General features: G+C 54.8%; 1 protein-coding gene across 1 annotated transcript in view; it reads right to left on the bottom strand.

The window, feature by feature from the left end:
* Positions 1-9,942, bottom strand: part of KCNIP1 (potassium voltage-gated channel interacting protein 1) — a 263,099-nt gene that overhangs the window by 171,698 nt on the left and 81,459 nt on the right. The window lies entirely within an intron of this gene.

The raw sequence follows: 9,942 nt of genomic DNA, 5'->3' as shown, positions 1-9,942 counted from the left end.
TGCGCGCCCGCACGAGCGGGGCGCGCGGGCTCCCCGGCCAGATCCCCGCCAGGTACCCAGCGGATGCGTGGGGTGCAGGGGGCAGCGGACTGCTCCTGGGAGAACGCGTGTGCGCGTGTGTGCGCATGTATGTGCGCGTATGTGTGTGTGCGTGCGCGTGTTGCGCTGTTTCATTTGACTTCAAGGGAATCCTTATTTAATTCCCCGCCTGAATTCTCTCTGGGTGGGGAAAAGTCCGCCCCACCCAGGAAAGGACGACAAACAAACGTACATCTAAATGGGTTGTCGTGGGACTAGGGGCCCCTCCTGCTCCTCCAAGGCCAGGGCCACCTTCTAAGGACAGGGAGTTGGGAATGGAGCAAAAGAAGCCTCAGGCCCCTTGGCCCTTGCTTTCTCTCTTGGCTGTTTCCTCCCCCACTCCCTCCCTCCTTCATCCTTCCACCTCCCCAGTAACTAACGAGCTATGGGTCAGGCTGTGAGCTAGTGCTGAGGGGCAACGGATGAATTTAGGAGGCAGTCTCCATGTTGTGAGTCCTGGCTCCAGAGCACACAGGCCATAACCCCTGTCTCTGGGGTTGTCAGGCAAAAGGGCCAAGTTTGGGTCCACCCTCACTGTGCTGAAATGCAAGCCTGAGGGTTTTGCTCCCTGAAAGCCTGAGGCGGAGCCACCCTCCCCCGAGTCAGAGCTGCCTGGTCACAGGGCTCCCAACCTGTGGCCTCCAACACGCGTAGTCACACAGAGTTGCATATGGGCACAGGTCCCACAGGTCCACACAGGCATTGCTGTTGCACACACAGACACACTCAGCCATAATACACCTGCAGGTGCATCCACAGGACCCCACAGGCACAAAGATGCACTGTAAGCACACAACAGCCTTGCAGTCACCCACGTTCACACAGGCTCGCAGCCACACAGGCATATGGCCATGCCCCACGGACACAGGGACCCCAGGAGCTGCCTCCCCTCCTGCCAGCCCACCAGCTGCCCTTGCAGGGACATAGGTGGCCTATGGCCTGGCCAGGGACCATGAGTTGTTTTCTTGACCTATATGGCGCTTAATGCTTTCTCCAATCCAAACACACGTCCTGTTTTGTGCAACAGGGGACGTGCATGTCCTCACACCCGTCCCTTTTAATGCACAGCCCATTGCCGTGTGACCCACATCGCCCCACATCATCCATGCCCTGCGAGTTAGGCAGGCAGTGTCTAATCATCGCCTCTGAGAGAAACTGAGGTTAACTGTCGGTAAGACCCAGCCAGAACGCAGCATTAGAACTTGGAGTCGGGGGCTCTGTCACTGCCTCTTGTTGGCAAATGAGGACATTGGGGCCACTGAGTAGGGGAGAGGTCCTCGACATCCCACCAGATTCGAAGCTTCTGCTCTCCTAACTGCCGGCACTCATCTGTCTAGTCCATGAAGGCTGGAATCCTACACGTGCAGGACTGGTAGGCGCTGACCTGCTTACCCGCTGGGGAAGAAGGATGGGGTGGGGCGAAGCCAGAGGTCATGAGAGGACCTATCAGGGTGGCCAGGACTCAAGGAACAGAGGTGGGATCTTTGCTGGGGAGATGATGCAGGCCCCAGGCTTCTCAGATCACTGGATAGAGCACCAAACCATTCCACCCTTGGGCCTCTGCTAATCTCCATACTCCCCAAAGACCAGGACTGGCACCTGAGAGTTTACGAAAGGCTGGGATGCCACCCTCTCATTTCCTCCTCCCCACGACCCTCTGAAGAAGTAGAGTCCAGATGAATTGCTCTGTCTTATAGATCAGAAATAGCAAAGCGCCTCCAGGGCTGTTCGCAGCTGGCTGCCTCCGAGCAGTGGGAATGAAGTAGTTACCGAGATGAGGTCCAAACCGCTTACGCGTGAATTATGAGGCCCCTTTGTGGCCCCGCTTCACCTCCTAATCCCTCTGCTCCAGGGGCTCCTTCTGGGGCTCCAGCTGCACAGACCCTCACTAGTCGCCAGCGTGCCCTCCGTGATTGTGCTCCAGGGCCTTTGCACACACTGCTCCCTCTGCCTAGTAGGTCTCTCACCCTGGTCTCCATCTGCTTCTGGTGTCACTTCCTCAGGGAATCCCTCCCTGGTCTCCTGTCGGTGCCCGCCTTGGGGTTCCTGGAGTACTAGGGGCTTTTTGTCCGTCAGAGCACTTACTCCCTCCATTCTCGTTGCCACTCTCCTTGTCTGCTCTCCCCCTGGACTGCGAGTAGAGACCGCTACCGCTTTAGCTGTATACTGTCTGCTTGACCCCTGGTTTCGGACAGGGGTGCAGTCACTCTGTGCTGAATGAATGAATGAACGAATGAATGAATGAATGTCTTTGCTCAGTGACCCAGTTAGTAAGTAAACACCAAAAATTACCACATCATCCTGTCCCTTCAAAGGAAGAAGTTTATTCTTCCAAGCAAAGGTCCATTCATTCAACAAATGTTTATTCATTCATATGTCAAGCTCGTACCAGGTACATACACGCGCGATAGCTCATGTATTCCTCATGATGCCCTGAGTGGTTGGCATTATCTACAGATAAACAAACACGCACATGCACTGTGCGGTGCAGCAAACACCACCCATGAAACGCTCGTGAAGAATGCATCTAAGGAGGATTAAGTTAAATATGAGGGACAAGAGAGAAAGAAGACTCACTTCCTGCCTCTTGGGGATTTGCAACAGAGAGCAGAGAACTGAGTGGGGAGCCAGGGAGCCTCCCATCGGTCTCCTGGCTGTAGGGGCCTTTGGTCCTGCTACCCCCACAGGATGTACTTGCTCAGGAAACCTTCAAAGCTCCATCCAACCTGAGCCTTTTAATGGCTGTGGCAACTTCTACTCAGACAGGCGAGCTCATGCACTGTCCCCAGCTCTGACCCCTCCCTCATCCTCTTTGTTATGGACTAAACGTTTGTGTACCCCCCAAACTCATATGTTGAAGCCCTAATTATCAGTGTGGCTGTATTTGGAGATGGGGCCTCTAAAAAAATTAAGGTTAAATGCGGTCATAAGGTAGGGCCCTGACCCCGTGAGATTAGTGACCTCAATGTCCTTATGACAACAGACATCAGAGACCCCCTGAACTCCCCGCCACATGGCCAGGGAAAGGCCTTGTAAGCACACAGGAAGGAGGAGAAGGCAGCCATCTGCAACCCAAGAGCGAACTCTCACCAGACACCAACCCTGCTGGCTCCTTGATCTTGGACTTCCAGCCTCCAGAACCGTGAGGAAATAAATTTCTGTTGTTGAAGTCACCCTGTCTGTGGCATTTTATTACAGCAGCCCGAGCAGACTAAGGCACACGCTCAGCACCCGTCCATGTCCTCAGAAGTATCTGGAGGAAAGACCTTCGCTTCCCTCTGCCGTGAGCATCTACATAGGACTCCTTAGGGCAGGGGTCCCCAACCCCCATGCCATGGACCGGTACCGGTCTGTAGCCTGTTAGGAACTGGGCCACACAACAGGACGTGAGTGGAGAGCAAGGGAAGCTTCTTCTGTATCTGCAGCCGCCCCCCCAGCGCTGGCATCACCGCCTCAGCTCCGCCTCAGATCACTAAGCCTTAGATTCTCATAGGAGCACCAGTCCCTGGTGCCAAAAAGGTTGAGGACCACTGCCTTAGGGTCCCCGCTAGGAGGCTGCTCAGGAGGAAGGGGCGAGATGGGCAGAGGCGCAGGGATCCCGTGAAAGCACGCGCGTGCTTGTCCGCGTGTATGCACATACAGCCGTTCCTCCCCATCCTCGGGGCAAAGGCCGTTCACTGAGGCCCCACCACGCGCGGAGACAGAGGTGTCCGAGTTAGAGCATGGGTCCGGGGCCGCTAGCTCTGCATTCAAATCCTGATTTCGCCCCTTACTATCTGCGCGGCCTTGGGCCTGACGAGTACTTTCTCCGGACCCCACACCCTCTGCGGGCCGTGTTGCGTCTGCCTTGCAGCGTTGCTGGGAGCAGCGGTAAAGTCACGTTTGTACGACCCTCAGCAGGCACCTGGCCCCGAGCGCGCGTGGCTGGTTATGGAGAGGGCACTGCTGCTGTCGCCGTGGGCCAGGCATCACGCCGGGCTAGAGAGGGATAAAAACGAGTGAGCCACAGCCCTCCCTTTGGCTCCCATCTTCGCTCTTCATCTGTTTTATAGGAGATCTATTCTCAGGGTCCCCATCTGGTATTAAAAGACTCAGATTACTTAAGGAAGGAAATGTGGTTGGCACCTGATTATGTGCAATTCAGCTACTGTCTTGTACCGTTTCCCAAATGTTCCACACGCATAAGTCTGGCCTCCTCAAATAGACTCTGAGCTTTCGGAAAGCAGAGCAGGCACCTCCTCCCCTGTCCCCACCCACCACAGCTCAGCCTGGCCCAGGATGTCCTCAGTGCTCCACAAATATTCATACTGAGATCCTTCGGGGCAGGGAAAAGGGCGCCATCGCTTAGCCCTGGGATCGAGTCCCGCTTTTCTGACTACGTGTGCATCTTCGTCTGTGACACTGAGCAGGACAACTTCAAGGGTTGATGTGAGGACTGGGTTGGGTAGAATCAGGGGAAACGCGCTCTGTCTCTCTGGAAAGCTCTCTGCAAATGTCTGTTACTATTATTTGCTCTGGGACTCGTGTAGTTATTCATTCTTTCATCCATTCATTCAACAAATGTTTATTAAGGACCACCTCCCAGCCAGGCACTATTCTAACTATATAGACCAGTAATGAACTTGAGGAGGCGGGAGTCCTGCCTTCAGGGAGCTGGTGGCATATGACTGAAGACAATCAACCCCTCTCATCGTTACAAACAGCCATCAGGCTGGGAAGGAGAGAAGGGGAGAGAGAGAATAGGGTGGGGGTGGGGATGCTTAAGAAGCTAAGTCGGATAATCTTTTACAAACTACAAAGTGATGTCACAAGTACATATAGCTCCTCAGAGGGCTGTGGAGTGGATACAGTTTTCAAGGCAGGGAGATTAGGCTCCAAATGAGATGTTTGTTTTGTGATCTCAGGCAGTTATTTGACCTTTGAAAGTCTCAATTTCCACAAGCAGGAAAATCCCAGCCATGTCCGTGGTTGTGGTGTGAGGCTAAAGACGTTAATGATGACAAGTGCTTGACAAGCATCTCCCCGGCTGCAGCACAGTCCTGGCTCCAAAAATGCAAACACCCCCATTCCTCAGCTTCCCCTTCTGGTCTGCTTTGCAAGCACTTGCTTCCCCACCTCCCACGAGGAGAAAAGACCTTGAGTTAAGATTGGGGCTTGGGAAGTGCCAGTCCTGGGAAGTGCCTTACGCATCAAGCACGCCCTCATCTGTCAAGGCTGATCATGTCCCTTGAGGAAGTAGGGCTGACTCAGGCTGCAGGGGATGCTGGGGAAGCCAGGACACAGGCTCTGTCTTTCACATCCTGATGGCCACACTGCCCAAGGGGTCCCCCTTCCTTCTCCAGAGCTGGAACATTCTCCGCCAGGGGCTGAGATGAGTTCAGACAGAGTGCAGCCACCCACGCAGCCCCGAGGCTGGCAGCAAAGCCCTTCTGGGTTATCTAGACCCAGGTAGAGGGAGAAGGACGTTCCAGATCATCTCAGCTTTCATTGTCTGAAGCACGTTATGTGTCTTAGAGACTAGACAAGTCATGGGTGCCAGCACCAAGCCCGGCACAAGGCACATACTGTGTGAATCCTGATCACATGGGATCTCTGGGAGTGGATGGAAGGAGGAAGGGTAGAGAGATGGATGGATTCAAATAGGTTCAAAAAACATTTAAGTATCTGATGAAACCTGTGAACCTTCTCCTCCAAAATAATCATGCACGCACGCACACATACTCGCACTTTGCATAAACTTTCATCGTGTTCACGTGCTGGAGCACCTGATTAAGAAACTCTGTTCTTAGGAGAAAAGATTACAGTAAGGGATGTGATCCAGTCATTTCTTAGCTGTGTGACTTTGACTTCTCTGAGCCTCAGTTTCAATGTCTGTAAAATGCAAGCACTGATTGTGTCTACTTCTCAGGGCTGGCGTGAGGATTAAATGAGAAGCTTTCCAGTGCTTTCGTATAGTGCCTGGCGGTTTGCGAGGCTCGGCACAAAATGCCAGTCATTGCTGCTGTTGACATTGATCCTCAGTCACTCACTCGCTTGCTCAGTCACAACTTAGCGAGTGCCTTCTGCTTATCGTGCCCTGAGCGGGTCTCGAGGTCGAAGATATTTGTGCTCACCGGCTTAGAGAACTCACAGGCTAAGGGACAAAGGACAGATCGGCAACTTACTATAAGATCCTGGACTTTACCAAGAAGCCCTGGGAATAACCCTTCTAGCTTGGCTGCTGAGGGAACGGCTGGCCTCTGACGCTCACCAGGCTGGCCAGCTCCACCCAAAGTCCTGGGGAGAAACAAAACTTTGGACCAGCAAGTTTAGGGGCCAAGGTCAGTTTAGGAGGGCAAAGGTCAGGGTAGAGGTGGGTGGAGAAAACAAGGATGGAGCAGGTCGAAAGGGATGGTGCCGGAGGAAGTGGAGGTGAGGGGCAGGGCAGGGCTGAGGCAGGGTGGTGGTGGGTGGTGGCCCAGGACATACTGCTATGGCAGGGTGGCCAGGGGACACTGAAATGCCTGAGGCAATGGGGACAGATCCCATGAGCAGAGTATCTTATCTTTCTAAAGTGTGTATAAAATACAGATCCATAATTTCTTGGTAATGTCCAGGGGTCGGTCGTGTTAACTCCCCTCTTTTATCCTCAGACTATGCGATAATTGCATTAACAAAGGCGGCCACCGTCTGTGGAGTTCTGACCATGTGCCAGCCACGTGCCTGGCTCCAATGAATCATCTCCATACCCCATAAGGTACATACTCTCATGATCCCTCATTTTACGTATGGGGTAACCGGAGCACAGAGAAGTTACAAGACCTACCCAAAGTCACACAGCAGGCTGTGGAGCTGGCCTTGAACTCAGACGCATGTCTCCCGAGCCCGCACTCCCTGTCTAGCCCAAAGCCCCCCTGCTGCTGTAGTAACTGATTTCTTCCAGCATCGTTTCTCCCGGGAGGTAGTGATTCACTGGGGACTCGTAGGTATGGTGCACCTTCTTGGAGCCGAGGGAGAGATGCAGAGGGGAGGTGTGCCCTCTGACTGGCAGATGCTGCTCTTACCCACACCGTTAGTGTCTGCGGCCTGCAGCCGGGCCCCCCAGCCCGCAGGATGTGCACAGGGTCTATTTTTCCTCCACGGCTTCTACTGACTGAAGACCCCAGAGGAGGTGAGCGGGGCGGAGAGGAAGGAACAGCGGCCATGCTGCGTGATGATTACTGATCATGCCCACGGTGAGCGCCCCTGGCCCTTCGCGGCCCACTGAACCGGTCAGCGCTGGCTCTGAGCCTCCCAGCGCTCCTGCTGCGCAGTGGGAATCTGAAGAGGGAAGAAACCCAGGAGTGGGGAGGGAGGAAAGAAGGGAGCGGGGACAGTCTGTGGTTGCCATGATGCTGAGGGCTGACTCTGGGAGGGGGCTGCAGAAATCACGCGACTTAAAGGTGCACGATCTCAGCGGATGTTTCTTCTGTTATTTCCTGTCACCGTATACCCTGCCCCACATGTGAGACCTGTAGCATGCGCCACCTGGGGCAAAAATGGCACAGAAACAATGGGGCCGCCTTCTTGGATTTTGACTCACGGAGGCTCTAGTGTAAGATAAGGCCTAAAAGAACAGGGGATCAGCTAGAGAGCAGGGGAGGGGCTGGTCCCGGACCCCCACAGGCAGAGCACTGCTCAGCACTGAAACTCAGCCTTTGGTGGTAGAATCTGGGGGCTGAGGAGACCCTTCCCCCAATCCAAGTGGGGCCTTAGAGGGCAGAGACGGCCCCGAGTTCCCCTCCCAGCCCCGCCAGCTCTGTCTGCTGTGGGAACATCACATACTCCATGAGCCTATGTATCTTTCCTAGGAGCGGGATTTGAGGTCTTGACCTGTTTTCTCCTGGCGAGGAGAAGCAGCTTTCCCCTGCACCCAGGAGGGGCGTGGCCCGGAAAGTCCCAAAGAGCCAGCGAACCTCAGTTCTAGGCTGCGGGTGGGGGTTAAGCTGTGACCTGGCTGACGCAGTGACCACAGAATGTGCAAGAAGCAGGCCGCCCTGGGGGCTGCCCGCTGGAGAGGTCACAGGCTGCGCACCAGAGCTGGAGCCTGCCCCACACACATCTCCGCGTTCACAAGCCCCCAAAAGAATGTTCAGGAAATACAGTGGGAGGAGGGGGGAGTCCCGATTTTATTTCTGACCCCCAAGAACAAGTGGGGGGTGGGGAGCTTCCACTCGCCCCCTCCCAGGATGACTGCCCTGAGTCAGAGGACTTTGTCTTGGCTTAGAGGACACCCTGGTCCCAGGTGGCGCTGCACACAGGTGGAGGGGTGGCTGTTGGAGTGACGGGGCACCTCTAGGAGCAGGGGCACTGCCTTTCCTCCCCGGCACACCGGGAACCCCCTTCCCGGAGGCCAGGCTGGTGCTCTCCTCCTCTCTGCCTGTCCGGAGGGGGTTGGGTCCCTTCCTGGGCAGCCAGGGGACACTGCCTTGACAACAGGGGAACTTCAAAATGATTTCTGCTTCTGTTGTTCCTTCCTGCGCTGGGCTGGCCCCTAGCGAGGGAGGCGGGTGGGCACTCTGATGGGTACGGGGGAGCTGGCAGTCCGGGGCTCTTTTTCCCAGGGCTGATGTTTGCATGGTGCATTCGCATGGGCGCCTGCAGCTGAGGGCTGCTCTGGATGGAGGATGCTCTGCAGATGAGCATCAAACCTGGTGTGTGGTGAGTTGATACTGTTCACTAGAAATCGTGGCTGCTGAGTAGGAGGAGGCTGGGGCAGGCCGCAGATGAGCTCCTCGTCTGTGTCCCACACCGACCGACCCAGCATCTGCTGCCTGTGATGTATGAGCTCTAAGCCAGTCCTTGCTACGATTCACCCAGTATCCACCAAGCCACCGCTCTGTTCCACCTTGTGATGGTACCAGCGATGCAGAGAGGGATGAGGTGGGCTCGGTCCTGGCTCTCAGGAAGCTCAGTCCTGTGGGGACAGAGCGACATAGAAACCATTTGAAGAAAGGGGGATGGGCCTGTGGCAGTCAGCTCAGAGGGTACACTGGCTCAGAGAAGGGGTCCTCTAATCCAACCTCGTCGGCAGTCAGGCAAGGCTTTTCAGAAGAGAAGAAGCTGGAGCTGGGTCTGGAAAGATGAATAGGAATTTGCCAGCCAAACACCACTGTAATCATATGACTTCCTTCGGGGACCTCCGCTAACCGGCTCTGAAGGTGACACAGTTGATATCACTGCCGTAGCGGGGCCCCATGGGTAGAGCGACAAGGCATCACTAACCCCATTCACGGATTTCCCAAACTTACAGCTGGGTGGACTTTGTTGAAAGCAGATCCAGCCACCATGCACCAGTGACTTGACTTGAAAAATCCTGTGATAGATGATTGAATTGAGTAACTGAGTCATCTAGAAAGAATCGGATCTTCCTAAAATCTCCAGGGATGGAAACTTCCAGACTTCCATATGCAACCAGACCAGGATCTTACCCTGCCTAGAGCTCTGCTCACCAACGTCTGCTCATGTCTCAGCAAAGTCTGCTAAACCGAAGAGTGTTTACTCTTAATACTGCAGGAAGCAGATGGGGATGCAATGCCTTGCCTGAGGACGCTACCTGCAAGCTCTCAGAGCCACACGGAACCCTGAGCATCCTAAGCCCCCACGTGGGAGGAGGACCTCAGGTAGGCTGGGGATACAGATACTTTCTATAGCAGAAACTAAATGGCCAGAGTGGGGGTGGGGTAGCTAAGGGCTTGGCATGTACCTCAGGCTCTTATGTGAATTTGCGCATCATCTTGAAAACTCAGACTGTCCCCAGCCAACGAGGTCCCTCTTAGAGGTATACTACTCAGAGCTAGAAAGGACTTCATAGGCCTTCTAGCTGGACCGCTCGTGTTACAGATG

The sequence above is a fragment of the Pteropus alecto genome, unplaced genomic scaffold (assembly GCF_000325575.1).
Source record: "Pteropus alecto unplaced genomic scaffold, ASM32557v1 scaffold40, whole genome shotgun sequence".
Taxonomy (NCBI): Eukaryota; Metazoa; Chordata; class Mammalia; order Chiroptera; family Pteropodidae; genus Pteropus; species Pteropus alecto.
Note: the sequence above shows the minus strand (reverse complement) of the source record. Positions and strands in the feature narration are given on the sequence as shown.